At 45.1% G+C, this 15,037-nt stretch overlaps 2 protein-coding genes across 3 annotated transcripts in view; one reads left to right on the plus strand and one right to left on the minus strand.

Annotated features, from left to right (window-relative positions):
* Positions 1-5,859, minus strand: part of ADD3 (adducin 3) — a 174,901-nt gene extending 169,042 nt beyond the window's left edge. The window contains exon 1 of the mRNA XM_067537212.1: positions 5,837-5,859. The gene's annotated coding sequence lies outside the window, so the exon portion shown is untranslated. The remainder of the gene's footprint in view (positions 1-5,836) is intronic.
* An 8,745-nt stretch (positions 5,860-14,604) lies between these two features.
* Positions 14,605-15,037, plus strand: part of XPNPEP1 (X-prolyl aminopeptidase 1) — a 41,307-nt gene continuing 40,874 nt past the window's right edge. The window contains exon 1 of one of the 2 annotated variants that reach the window (XM_067537051.1): positions 14,605-14,717. The gene's annotated coding sequence lies outside the window, so the exon portion shown is untranslated. Of the gene's footprint in view, positions 14,718-14,775; positions 14,799-15,037 lie in introns of those variants that run through there. The other variant, XM_067537054.1, reaches the window with a different exon arrangement.

Consider the following 15,037-nt stretch of genomic DNA (forward strand, 5'->3'; position numbering starts at 1 on the left):
CCCAAACTACATCAGCGGTTCTCAAACTTCATTGCACCATGACCCCCTTCTGACAACAAAAACTACTACATGATCCCGGGGGGAGGGGCAGTGGAGGGGCAGCGGAGCCCGAGCCCCATCACCTCATGCGGGGAGGGGGAGCCAGAGCCGAAGCCTTGCCACCCTGAGCTGAACCCTCAGGTTTTGGCTTCAACCTGTGGCGGCAGAGCTCCGGCTTCGGCCCTAGCGAGTAACGCTGGCTCTGGCGACCCCATTAAAATGTGGTCCTGACCCACTGTTTGAGAACCGCTGAGCTACTTCTATACGATGAGCTAGGGCTGCAGTTCGCAGCTCCTGCACAGATGCTCGCGTTAGCTGGATGAGAACTACTGAGAGCATAAATACTAGCATTGCCACAGAAAAATGGGCAGCTGCGGTGGCATGGCTGAGCCGTGCCAAGTACATACGCACTGGGTTCAAGGGGGTTTGTATGCCGCAGGATTATGCTGTACTGCTGCTGCCCATTCTACGGTGGCTCGGCTGATATTTATACTTGCGCTAGCTCTCATTGAGTGAGTGAGGGTACGTGTATGTAAGCTAAGAATTATGCCCTTAGCTCATAGTGTAGCCATAGGTTAGATTGTAAGCTCTTTGGGACAGAGACTGTCTCTTACTATGTCTGTGTACAGGGCCTAGCACTACTCTATTCTATACAGGTTTTATAGTGCTCCTCACTGTAGTATCTGAGCCTGGGACCCTGACCTTGGTAGGAACCACTGGTTGCTATTGAAATAAAAGGATTAATAATGACTTTAAACAAAATCTGTGGCTGACGGTTCTCTCTCACTGTAGGACGCACTTAAGGCCCTGATCCTGCAAACTCTTATACATGTGCATAGTTTAACTTCTTTTTTGGGGGGGAAGGGGTAAGAAGGGGTTACTAATGTGTGCAAAGCTACTTGTGTGCCTAATGTTTGTAGGATTGGAGCATTAGGTGGGAGCCAGATTGGGTCTTACAAACACTGTATCCACCTCCGCTTTGTTATGTTCTGCCTGCCTGTTCTGATTGTGAATTCCATTCACAATAGAGAAGGACACCTCATGTAATAAAAATGCTTTCCAGGTGTGCAGGACAAAATACAGGCATGCCACGTCAGTGAAGGCTATTTACATTTGTGCTAATAAACACTTAAGGAAAAATGGCATGAAATTGAACCGATCAAAGGATTCCATCATATAATAAGCAAAAGTTACTAAGTAAATGCTAAAGACACAATATATCTGATCCATAAGAACATACTTCCCCAGCAGTACTAAATTTTATGATACCTGAACAAATTATCCCCTACATGGCTTATTTTAAAAGGAGTGACAAATTTTTTCTCTTTTTAAAAAGATTTTGCTTACATTATATGTGGGCTTTTCCTATCCTTGTCTCCCACATGGCAAACTTGGGAAAGCTGAAGGAGTCCTGGAAATTACCACTAAGCTCACATTTCACTTACAAAACAGAGGTGAGCCAAGGTGTATTGCCATTTTTCTATATGAAACCAGAACTGGGCAGAGCATTCAGTAAACTTCTAGTTTAATCACTGCCATTATCTTTTTAGGAGCTAAATCCTCACATCCAGTAGTCAGTTGAAAAGAAGACACTGCTAATAAAAGTCACCTAGAAACATGCCCCTAAATGTACAAATATAGGTGGTGGGAATCACACAAAAGCTTAGTTCCAGTTTCCAGGGCTGGCCAGAATAGGTTGTACTCTCAAGAAAAACTCTGGGGCAAGATCCTTAGATACACTTGTTCTTTCTTAGTCTGGTACTTTCCCCTGCAAATGGGCAGTGATATATATTTTATGCCATTTCCAGTTTTTTTTTTTCCCCAAACATAAGATTATTTTAATCACTCAAAATTACTACTTTAAAATACATTTTTAAAGTTTCTGTTCAACTCAGTGTTGAAAAACTTGAAACTATGGGCTTGTCTACATGGGGACACTCAGGCCTGGTCTCCATTTACCTTCAAATTCGGCGGCAGTCGACAGGAGTTACGCAAGCTATGCAGAATAGGTTGCATAACTCCCGTCGACTTCATAACTCCTCTTCTATGTGGTGTCTTCACTGCACTGCGCCACTTGAGGGGGTGGTTTTAACAACTCAACTTTCGGATCGATTGAGTGGGTCTTCATTGACCTCTCAGTCGATCCAGATAGACTGAATTTGCCGTCGTCAGTGAAGACGTACTCTCAGGAAAAGGAATGTGAATTAGATAAAGATGTGAATTTAAAGTGGATTTGTTAAACTGCATTAGACCCCCCAAGTGGACATTCATTCAGAATTAAAGTCCCTTCCCCAAAGAGCAGTCAGACTAAGGCCCTGCTCCTGCAATCTGAACCAGGCAAGCAGAAATTTATGGCTGAATGGAGTTTCATTAAAAGTCAATGTCGTTCTGCATTGGTGCAGGGGTCATCCATTAGGATTAGATTGCAGGATCAAGGTCTACATATTAGAAATGACCTGACAAATGAGGGTGGGGGAAATGGGAGTTACAGTGATAACAAAGGTGTGACATGCAGATGTGTTGATAAATTGGTTTTTATTCCCTGCTCCTGATCATCCAATAAGGGTCAGGATTATGAAAGATTTGTAACCCTATCACATGATAGGTTAGTTTCTGCTGATTCCGGTGATTACTATTACATCTTCCCTTACTTAAAAAAAAAAAAAATCAGATGCACTTATAATAAAAACTAAAAAGGACAACTCAAACTAATACAGCTAATTAAAAAAACTTTGGACTACGTTCATGAGATATATCTTTCAAAGGTACTTTTTCCCAGCCACTTTAGCCAAGATCAAATATCTGCTTCAAAAGTACATTTTCATATCTTTAATAATTTAAGATAAAATATGAGATAAAGTGCTGATTTATAAATTAATTATTTTACATTATACATGCCAAGTAGTTCATTAGGCCAGTTCAAGGATTAGCAAAGGCTCTAAATGCACAGGAACCAAGATCAAACGTTTTGAATGGAATCTGGAAATCTAATTCCATTTTCTGTTATGTAATTTATTCATGTATTATTCAAATACAATAAATAGCCATGCTGCCTGCCAGTGTGTTCATTTGAGCAAGCTCTTCACAACTCTCCTCTCTGGTCTTGTTCATCATTGTACAACTGCCCAGGCCCCTTTGGCTGATGCTTAGGTGTGAGCTCTACACGAACCTCTGATTCTGCAAACACTTATGCACATGGTTAGTTTTATCCATGCGAATAGATCCATAGATGGCAGTGGGATTGCTCACTTTGCTTAAAGTTTCATCACATGCACAAGTGTTTTCAGGATGGCAAAAATGTTGACTCCATCTAGTACTGGGATTGTCATCTAGGGGCTGGAATAGGGGACTAGGGATCAGGGCCTGTTGGATGAATCTTATGTTGCTGCCTCAGTGTTTGATTGTGGGATACCTACTTCAGATGGGTGATATTAGGCTTAATCTATTAATATTTGCAAAATATTTTCAGATTCTTATATAAATGTTCTTATGAAATAGTTTGCTGTAGTTGAGTCCCCTGGAAATGACATACAAGATCCTAACCAGAGAACAACATCAATTTGTCATTCTTAATTTCATTGGGCAGAGAAGGAAACTGGCCTCATTTTAGACCACTCAGTGCATCACAAACACCTAAAACTCACTTTCAGAAATGGAAGCCTGCACAAGGCATGTTATTTTAGGACCAATCACTGGGACTTAATGGTTGATGCAGCCCTGAATGCATCTAGAAACTTTGACAAACATTGATTTTTGATATCTTCTGCTTCCCTGAGCAGCTTCATGGGACATGAAAGTCCAGACATTTTTCTTTTTAAAATCAAGATCTTAAAGAGGAAGACAGAAGACTAATGTGACCACATATTGGTCACCAAACAATGTATTAAGATGCTTTCCACGGTGCCTTAGTTTTTTTCATCTTAAATTACAGAGCTATAAATAAAATGATATCATGTCCGCAGTGAGGCTCATTCATTCCCCCAATAAATAGGATTTACTCAGCAAAAGCCAATGTAAAGCAAGTTAGTTAGTTAATCAAAATCTGATATTTCTTATAGTTTTGCTCCACAGGCTCTGCAGTTGTATAAACAGCAATGCCATCCAGACTCGACCAACTTAAATGCTGTGTTTGCACCCTCAAAATGGTTCCTCCCCTTTTTTGCAATAGCTTTTCATATTTCTTAGTGACAGGCATAGTATTAAGGCTTGGATCCACAAAGGGACTTAGGTATTGCGACGCTGAGTATCACAGAACCTAACTTCTAGGCACCTAAAAAAATCACTGGATTCCACAAAGCCTGGTGTAGGCACCCAGAATCCCTGTTCAATGAATGGGGAGAGATATACACCTGAGCATGAGATCCACAGAAGCCAGCATGCTAGGTGGGGAGCCATCTAAGCCAGCCAAAGGCAGATGCTGATGAGAAGGATATGTCCTGAGCCCCACCCCTCTCCTGGGGTTAGGTGCCTAAGTCCTTTTGTGGATAAGTGTTTACAAATTTGGAAGAATCAATGAGGTATCATTAGGTTTGATTGCTGCCTGCTTCCACGTTATTTAGAGTTTATCAGGTATTTGCTCTCTTTCCCTTCATTACATCCACATCAGGTACCTCAGATTCATTATTTCACGGTCTTGTATGTGATATCAGAGGAAACATAGAATGAAGTTGATTAATTTGATAATATCGGGGCCCTGTCTAAAGTAGTAGAATTTGATGCAGAATCTACCCCAAGCCTCAGAATTATGCTCCAGAAACTAAACTTTTATTTATAATATACATGTTTCTAACCCTTATAGTTGCAGAACTGGAGATCAAAGTGCTGGTGCAGAACTCCATGCTTTTCAGCTGCCCATCAATTCTCAGTCCTTCTGCATAGCCCAGTGTCCTTAGCTCAGTGAGCAATCTGGCTACTTAATTCTATGTCTGTTCCCCTACCCTCTATTCCAGATGGAAAATGAGCTTTCTTTTTTCCTTTTCTTTCTGCATTTGTTCTTTTTAAGCATTGTTCATTTTGATCTTATGTGCTGTCATTGTTTACCAGTTAGTCAAGAATAGCTATTTAACTATCCATATTATATACATTTCATTATATTTCCATGTCTGATACGCAGCAAATATATTAATATTCTGCTGCTGTCATTGCTTTGAAAAATCACCATACATCGTTAGCATTCCATATGCTCTTGGAACAATAGAACATTTTGTATTGTTTCCCCTCTGCCAAGCAATAGGAGATGTCAGGGCCTTGCAAGTCACTTTTTGTAGGAGGAGAAATGAGCAATACAGGGTCTGGTTATTTCATTGGTGCAACTTGTTTATTTACACTATGCACACCAGTCCCTGAACAGACAGGGTCACAAACAGCATGCAGGCAAAGCTCTCTTTCAGAAAACTCTGTTCAAACACCAATACCTGCGACCCAGGAAGCATCTCTGCCCCCAAAATTGATTCCAGTTAGAGAGAGAAAAGCAGAATACAACTTCTAGCTGTTTGCAACAGCTCCCCGTAAAAGAAATTGCATTACGAAACTAACAACAATGCAGCATTTCTTCAAAGACTGGACCCTGGTCAAATGCTCAGAAAAAGAACTTGTGGAACCATGCATAACGGAGCCCTCCAGTGATTCCCCCCAGAACAATATTTTTATGCTCAGTACATTTTATATAACGTGCCCTAAATATGGGGCTACGCTGTGCCTGGGAAAGGGAATAAGCAGCCTCACTCCACCTTATGCAATCTGTGTAATGGTCAGTCAGAGACTGCTACCAAAATGCCCCGCTCTGGGAACAACTCACCTGGAAGCAGATTGGGAGAAGACAGAGTCAAGGCTCTGCTCCCTGCTCGACTTGTCAATACGCTTTGCTGCACAGCCCCAAGAGGGAGTCTGACGAACCCCTTAAAGGAGCATTTCTGACTGTGCATCCCGACAGTGCAGTGATAGAGGTCTGGGAGATGCAACGGTGCACACCTCTTTACTGTGAGCTGGGAGTGGCTCAGTGCCAAATCTAACTGTGGATTACTGTGAGTGAAAGGAAGATGAAAGAGGCCCCTTTACAATGCAGATCAGCTGATGCTTTCAGATGCTGATCAGATTCAGTCGCACAGTTCAACATCAGCAAATTATCTCTGGGGCTGTTAAGTGAATATTCCAGTGCATTTAAAATGTCATAACATGTGCTTTAAAAATGGCACTGTCACCCAGTTTTGTCATGTTTTCAATAAATTAGCCTTATCAGCAAATAGTTTGCATGGGGAGTGTAATAAGCTCTGTGATATGGACACATACATTAAGTTATATCCTACCCTGGCAGAGACATGGACCTGATGATCTAAGAGGTCTTTTTCAGCTCTGAGAACTACAATTATATGTATTCCTTCTGAGCAAAGACAGGAAACTGTGGAGAGAATAACTGGGGAAGAACAATTAGCATCAACCAAGGAGATCAAGGAGAGAAGCAAGATCTCAGTCTTGCAATAATAATCTCACTTTCCTCTCTTTCGCACCTTTAATTTCTGAGGCTGCAGAGGAGCACTTTCCCATGGCAAGGGGTTTGGTGGAATGCAGTATGAATCTGCCTGGGGTGAGGCTGCTGAATGCCTGCTGCAAAAGGGAAAAGGATAATTAGCTAGTGGGAACTCTGTAGTCACTGGTGCTGATCAGCATTGTCTGTTCATTGCCTTAAATAGCCTGCTGCATCTGCCCCGCCCACAACCCTGTTCATGCAAAAGAACCCACATCAAAAGGATTTTCTAGAGATGTAGGATAACTCCAGAAATAAGTTTTAATAACCCAAAGGATTAGAATCATTGTGCTGCCCTAAATGATAGCCTCAGAACTGGTTATTTGTGTAACACCATATTCGTGACTATACTTAAGAAGGAAGTGGTGTCTCTTAGAGCATAACACTGCCAGTCAAGAGTTTCGGGTTGTATTCCTGGCTCCTCCATCCATTTCCTGTGTGACCTTGGACCCGACATGTCAATTCTCCATACTTCAGTCTGCCCTTGTGAAGTCTGTAACCGATAATACTGCCTAGTAAATATATTTATTAGGTTAGACTGTATTCACCAGATATCTTTGGAGCGGTGAGATTCTGTGTGTATAATCCTTTACACTGTTCTTACCCATTACAGTTTTATGATATAATACAATCAATTGAACCTTTAGGTTGCCCAGATTCTGCAACAATGAAAACTTCATTAGCAACATTCCAAAAGCTCAGGCTGGCACCCAGTTTGTAGGTAATTGAACATAACTTCTTTAATATGACTTAGGGGTTTGACCCCAAGCCCAGTGCAGTCAACAGAAAGACTTCTCTTCTCCCACTGACTTCAAAGGCCTGGGATCAGACCCTATATTCGCACAACCATAATATTCACCTGTGCTTGCATCTCCGATGGTGGATGAGAAGAAATTGCTCCTAGGCCGAGTTCATTTGCAATGAAAACATGCAGCTCTACTGTGTCATTCCCTGATAGTTATTGACAAGGGTTTGCCACAGGCTACTTTATTATATTGCCCTGTATGAGCCACTCAGAGGGCAAAACTGGGGAGTCCCATGGAGAGTCCCTAGTCTACAACAAATTTACTACAGCCTGGAAGCAGAATTTTGCTCCTTGAGTTGTAGCCTCGCTGTTCAAAATTCTCTAGCAACGGTCAGCTCAGCATTTCCATAGCAAGCGCCTATTGTTTCAGTGGGTTTAAGTGAGAATGCTCTTGTAAAAATTTGCTGTTGGCAAAGTAACCTGGCAGATAGCATTTCCACTCGGTAGCAAGCGGGGGAAAGAGATCAGAGTTCACAAGAATTGATCCTGTCATTTTTATGCTACAGAAATCCAGAAAAAACTGAAATTTGATAATTTACCTGGGAAAGTGGACAGACTGAGGTACTAAGTGAAGCAATGGAATGGCAACCTATTTCTATAGCTGTGGTGAGTTAGAATCGAAGAATAAGGTTGTGCTGCACCTGAACTCCACGAAGGACCCTCATTACAGAGGGAATCAATTTAAGTCACCACAACCTATAGAAATCATCTGCCATCCATAGGGACATGGGGCCTCATTCTCCTCTCACTTGACACTGGTTTGAATTGGGAGCAATGCTGCTGAATTCAAATGAGCTAAGCTGGGGTAAAACCAGGGTAAATGAAGGGAGACTCAGGCCCATTTGCTACAGTTTGACAGGCTGCTGTGAATCCTCATCGAGATCTTTTGAACGCTCATTGTGAAGTGAACCAAAGGAACCAAGGACAGAAGCTGAAGCAGACAGAACTGACTGTCATGGTGAAGCATCCATCAGCCTTCAAGCAATTTTGTTTTCTGTTAGCTGTAACATACTCAGGGCTCTTCTAGATTCACCAGAGGCTTTTTTGACCATCTCATCTGAAGGACTCCTTGCCCAGTCCTTTCATATCTTCATGGGATGTTCGTTTTGTATAAACTCAATCATGATCAAGTTTGCAGGTGACATCACTAGAGGAGTTAGAAAACATACAGGAGGACAGGACAGGACCAAATTGCAAGGTGTCCTAGAGACATTAAAACAAATCAAATTGCAGGTAACGAAGGGAGACTCAGTCCTAATAGTGAGAAGTCTTAGAGGAAGCATACAGGAAAGTTACAAAATGACAAGAGGAGGGAAATGGGGTTCAACCAAGCAGCCACTCCTGTTGCACGAAAGTGAGTTTATTTTCCCCTTGTCTCCATAATACTTTTTCATTTAGTAATCAAGCACTGTATTTGCCTCAGGGAATTGTGAGATCGGGACTGAGAGCGATAGTGTGGAGTCAGGACTGGAAAAGTACCTGTCCACAAAAGAACATGTATCTTGATATACAGAAGAAGTTTGAGAAACACTGGACTGGAGTAATCAACCATAGGGCAGTGGTACTTAACATCAGGTTTCCCTAGCTACAGTACTGACATGACAGCTGTCCCTTTCAGCACAGCTGATTAATAGGAGAGAGTGCCACTTACTGAATCTCCAGCCCCTGTGTGCTTCTTGGAGATTATCCACCCAACCCAGCTTGTGAAAACAGATTGGGTTGCAGTGCAGGGTGGTACTGTATAGGGGAAGGCTTCATCAATGGACAGTGCTTGAAATGATGTATGTGTCTGACATGCTGGCTCTTTTTCACGTACTTGAAATATACCTGCCCATTGGACTCTATCTAGACATACGTTTGGGGCTCATCACCCTGCGATCTGCTGGACAATAGAGCAAGTGCACGTTTTCATATCTGCCGCAAACAGACTTAGTCCCACTGTCAATTTCCCTCCAAGTTGAGCTGTTTAGTCTTCAGCCGACACACAGCTCATCACCACTCCCAGCTCTTTGCCTGCTCTGATAAGCGTCTCTTTCCTATTAAGTCAGATGCATACGCTCACCATTTAGAATGGTCTGCTTCACTCTGTGTGGTGAATGGATGCATTGTAATTATTAACTATTGATGGATATTTGGCTCTAATTCATATAATAGTCACATGCTATGAAGGGCCTGATGCTGGCTCCCGCGGAGGTGGCCTTGCACCGCTCTGGTAGTACAAATCAGGCTTCCCTGGCTACTTGGAAATCTTCTCCAGCATAAAAATCCACAGGTTGCTTAGGGTCAGTATAGGCAGCCTGGCTAGGGAAAAAGGGGCGAGGTGAAGGAATCAGAACATCTGGCTAGCCCTCAGCTCCTGGAACGGCCCTTATGGATGATAGGCAGCAGGACAAAGTAGTAATAAGTTTGCTCTGTCTTGTGTCTGGGACCATCCTAGTGTCCAGTTTCCATGGGATCGGGGCAACATACAGGTGCTTTATAGCCACCTTTGTGCTCCCTGCATTGCGCCAGAATCTGGCCTCAAAATGGTAATGTAAAAAGTAACATCAATATTTAATACCACGAAAACTTTGTCTGCATTCAAGTGCCTGTTTTCATCTCTTCTGACACAGCACACTAGGCTACTTCTACCATTGTGATCGAGCGTGGGCAAGCAAGGGCTCTTTCAAAGATCTGTGCAGTTAGCAGTACCTGGACCCAGACTATAGTTTGCATGATGTTTCTCCACACACAAGTTGCAAACAGAGACTTTCAGACAGCGACTCTTATTTTAGATTATGAGGGCAGCAAAACAAGAAAGAACAAAAGCAAAGTCCCCTTGACTCAGTTGAATGCTAGAGACCAGGCTGTGGGCAGTCAAGCCTACTGGTCAGAGCAGAAGCCAGGAAGCCAATCCAATCCAATCCAAGGATCAGGGCTGGAACCAGAAACAAGTAGCCACAGCAGGAATCAGACCAGGAACTAATTGTCAAAACTGGGTCATGGGAAATCATACCTAGTGGTCAGAGCAGGAGTCAGACCAAGCCGGGTACCAGAGGCTCTGAATCCAAGAGGGTAAAACAGGAGTCAAGCATCAGGAGGCAGGCGGGGTCAGGAGCCAGAGTCTGGGATTTCTCTCTCTTTCTCTCTCACACAAACACACACACACACAAAAGTGATACTTCCTACTGGGCCCAGCCTCTGAGGGGCCTCCTGCTGGAGCCTAGCCTGCGGTGATATGGGAGTATCAGCAGCCCAGACTCCCCATTGTGCTAGCCCTTCAGGTTCTCACACTAATTGCCACGCCAATGGTCAGACACCAGTCGCCACACCAATGGGCTTGAGCCCAAGTCAAGAATCAGCAGGAGGAAGCTGGATGCCAGGAGTAGGTGCTGAGTGGGAGCAAGGCTGGGAAGTGGAACTGGGTTGAAGCCAGTCAAGGAGAAGCAGGCACAAGGAAGATGGCCGCCATGGGCCCAAACGCACTGAGCAGCCGGAGAGCTGCTGCTGCTGGGCTAAAAGGCAGCTTCCTGCCCCATTAGGTGGTCAGCTGCACTTCTTGGGTTGCCTAGAGACTGACTGATCTCTGACAAGCAGCCCAGGCCTGAGGAAATCAACATCCTCCTATCAGTGTTTCCAGAATATAGTCTGGGCTGGTCTGATAATTCTGGTTATCCTGCTCATGTGTGGCCCACTGATATGATCCTTGTCTCTCTTAGTTGGGTGGTGAAGGTGGATGCAGTTATTTTTGCCCTCTCCAGCTACTGTTTACAAGCATACGCAGCATGTGTCTCCGTTGCACTGAACTGAACACCAAACAGGTACCTGACACTGCAGATGGCAACACTCCTTAGAGATTCAAGGGCACAGAACATAGAAAATAAAGGTATCATCCTGACACGCTAGCTGGGCTTGTGAAGTAAAATGTATTTTAGGGCGTTCAGATGTTTTCACAAAGGCTGGCCAGCACCCAGAATTCCTGTGCTGTGGGGAAAAAAAATAATTCTGTGTTGGAACAAAACCTCGCAATTTCAAAATGCCATGCAGAATGGGAGTGCCAAAACCGCATTTACGGGAAAAAACCCAAGCTGCTGAGCTCCTCAGCCTACCTGGAGATCCAACAGCCCGGCTTTGAAGCTCCCTGCTGCACAGCCAGGGGTCTTGAAACCCTGACAGCCCTGATTTGAGCTTGGATTCTCAGGGCGTCCAGGCTCCCTGCCTGGGGAACCTGCGTGGTCTCTGTTGAACTGGCATTTTCTGACAGAAAACCATTCAGCTGGAAAACTCCGGAGCAGCTCTAGTCTGAAGCACTCAAAATGCAATTCTGCATGGTGTGAGTTAAGACGAGGGAAAATCTAGAGAAGTGGGAGATTAAAGAAGAGGAGGAGGATGGATGGGAGGAAGGAGACAATGTTGGAAAAGACGAGAGGACAAATGGCTGATTTGCCACGAATGCCATCATTGTGCTATTCACAGGCCCAGTCGGCAAAGTAGCTGGGGATTCAATGGTAGTGACCTGGATTTAACGTTCTTGAAAAGGTCTCACTAAGTGAGGGGACTGGTACAGAAAGCCTGGGCTTACCTTGTAAACCCTTAAGTCTCACCTCTGTTTATGGGGCTGCAGCAGAGGGAGGAGATGAGAGGAAAGGCAGAGGGTGGACACAGTAGCCAGTGATGGGCTGACAGAGTTTTAGAAGAGATAGGTGAATAGCCATATGGGCCCCAATTTCTTCAATCTACCTCCTCTCCTTCCCCTGCACTAGGCGGTTCTTGCTATTTATTTCCCCTCTTCAGGGATCTTTGTTCACCCTTATCCCTTCCTCCTTCCTGTCTAATAAAGTCAAATGGTACTGTGTGGCCACTGCCAATGGCCCCAGCATGTTGGAGTGGCTTAGTGGATAGAGCACTTGATAGGGATTCTGGAGACCTGGGTTCTGTTTGTGGCTCTACCACTAACCTGCTGGGCGATATTGCGCAAGTCACGTCTCTCTCTCTGTGCCTCAGTTTCCTCATCTGTAAAATGGGAATAATGATACTGACCTCCTTGTTGGTTAAAGGTAAGTGCTTTGCTGGATCAGGACCAGTATGCTCTTGCAGGATCGAGCACCTATTCAGAAAGCCTAGGGGACACCTCCCATGAAGTCAGTGTGGCTTGAGACCTACTGGTATTGACTTCAGTGGAATGACTTGTATGTTTAAAGCACTCTGAGATCTACTGATGAAAGTGCTGTATGAGAGCTAGGTATTGCTCTCTGGCTGCCAAACAGATGTCACAGACAAGGGCAGTAAGCACTCTTTCCTAAGACTCTGAAATGACCAAATCAGCGGAGGCTCTTATGGGCCCAGGAAGCCTGTGTGTCAGCATTCCTCTACCTGCCCCTGAGCATGGCTCTCCAGGGTCTGAGTGCGGTAAACAATGGAACAATCAGGGCCCGCTCTGCATCCCCAGTGTGCACGCTCATTTCACCAGACCGCTGCTGACATGATGAACAGTTCCTTCAGCAGTATGTACACAAGGGTTCAAACCTTACCCTGTAGCACAGAGCTGCTTGCAGATGTCTGGTTAAAACTATGCTAAGTGGGTGTAAATAAAGGGAAGCACAGAGGACGGGCATGAGGTGCTTGTTGTAAGAAGACTGGTTGTAAGTGCTGAACTCAAGTGAAAGAGAATGAAGAGAAGCTGAACATTTGTTTATTTGTTGGGGCCTTTGTTAACAACAGCTGCAGTGTGTTCCCCCGCAATTCTCATCTCCATGAACCTAGCACTAGGGAGATCAGGCTGAGGGGGAGGGGGAATTCAGCTCACTCCAGGTCATAGATCCAGTCAGTCCCTACTGATCTTATCCACTGCATAGGATCAGGCCAAAATGTGTACTGTTCGCTTACTTTCCAGCCAGCATGTGCTTTAGAGTTACCACTGTCTAATGGGACAAATCCAGCCATCATAATGTGCTCTGTGATATATGCATAGGATAGTGCTTCAGAGTTCCCCTACGCGAGTTGAAGACCCAAGCATGAGACTGTCCTGTTAAAATCTGGATGGCCCTGGAAACTCTGGGACTGGTGGCCAGGACTGAGTGAGGGCTCAATCTGGCAAGGTGCTGAGCTCTCAGCCCATGCAGACTCCATGGGATGTGCATTTTCTGAATAGGTGCCTCAATCCTGCAAGTTGCTGAGAGCAAACTGGTCCTGATCCAGCAAAGCACCCAAGCATATGCCTAACTTTAAGCATGTGAATAGTCCCACTGAGTACAATGGGCCCTAAGGTAGGAACTTTGGGACCTGGACATGAGGTATAGTATAGGAACCCAAATTCCACAATAAAGCAGTTAGAAACCCAGTTCCCAATCCTTCACACAGAACACTGCAGTTCAGTGAACACAGGGCATGCAGGATCAGGCTCCAAGAATCTATGGGATGTAGGTGCAAGGGCTCAAGAGACATTCAAGGGACAGGAAGGGAGAAACTGCATGGGGGAAGGAAGCTGAAAAGATAGGAAAGAGTCTAGGGGAGGAAAGAAGGGTCTTCAGGCAGGATGGTCTGCTAATCTTTCTAATAGCCCCCAGATTATGGTGACTCTGGTCCCGCTTCGACTTTAACCCAGCCCTGCAACAGTTGCTCATAGCAATTTTTCTGTGGATTGCTGTAACACTTACTAAATTTGGCAGAACTGGACCTCTTTACTGAAAATGTATTTTCACTATATGCTTGGATTTGAGAGGAGGGCTGGGGAGCCCAGATTAACTCACAGCCACTATTTCTCTCCGCCAAGGACTGGCAGCAGGCATGAAAATAATTTAAAGTGACACCACAGAGGGCTCCTGGCACTAAATCAACAGCTCTCTGGGAACGGCCCTGCAGCTCCTTTTTTCCCTCCGCCTCGGTTTTCCCTCCCCCAGTTGCACAGCGGCACAAATAAATCTCAGCTATGCTTTTCTTTTCTTTCTTAAATATGAAAAATAGAACAGCTCCCTCCTTTCCTCCCGCTTTATTAACCAGCCCTGCCTTTGAGAAGGCAGCATTTGCAGAGGATTTCCAGATACAGCTGCTGGAGAGAGGCATGGATATCTGCAGTCTCAGTCTGGCCTCCAATCCTTTCGAAAGCTGTCCTATGCAACTAGCCCAGCCCTCTGCAAGCTGCCTCCCTGCCCGAATCCTGAATGTAGGGAAGGAATGGGGAGCCTGCAAGACTGCGCCTGATGGCAGGCATGTCAGACCCAGCTGCAGGGAGAAGCTACAGTCTACAGACGCCGGGGTGATGTCACTGGAAGAGCCTAACTCCACCCCTGCTTTCAGCCTGGGCTGCCCACGTGGCCTGGGACGTCAATTTCGCATGGCAGCCTCCAGGAAGCCTGGCAGTGGCAATCTCAGGTGAGGATATTGAGGGGCGCAGAGGTCCAGCAGCATCCTTTGCACCCGGGAGGCAGGGCACCTTTTGGAGCCCTCCAGCAGGTGCACAGCGGGGGAGCTCCTTCACTAAGAGGGCTGCAGGGGGGGGGGGACTTTCTGCTGCTAAATGGGAGTGACCAAGGTAACAAATTGAACAAGATCCAGGGTGGGGGGAGATTGATGCAAAATGCCCCAGCGGGGCTGCCCTGTGGGGGTGCTGTGGACTTCCCACGTTTGCACAGCTAGAGAAATCCAGCTTGTGTGTGGAAGTATCACCCCCCCCCCCCTCCTTCCCCCAGAGC

Source organism: Emydura macquarii, unplaced genomic scaffold, assembly GCF_026122565.2.
Source record: "Emydura macquarii macquarii isolate MOO-44397 ecotype Brisbane River unplaced genomic scaffold, CSIRO-AGI_Emac_v2 contig_3692, whole genome shotgun sequence".
Lineage (NCBI taxonomy): Eukaryota > Metazoa > Chordata > Testudines > Chelidae > Emydura > Emydura macquarii.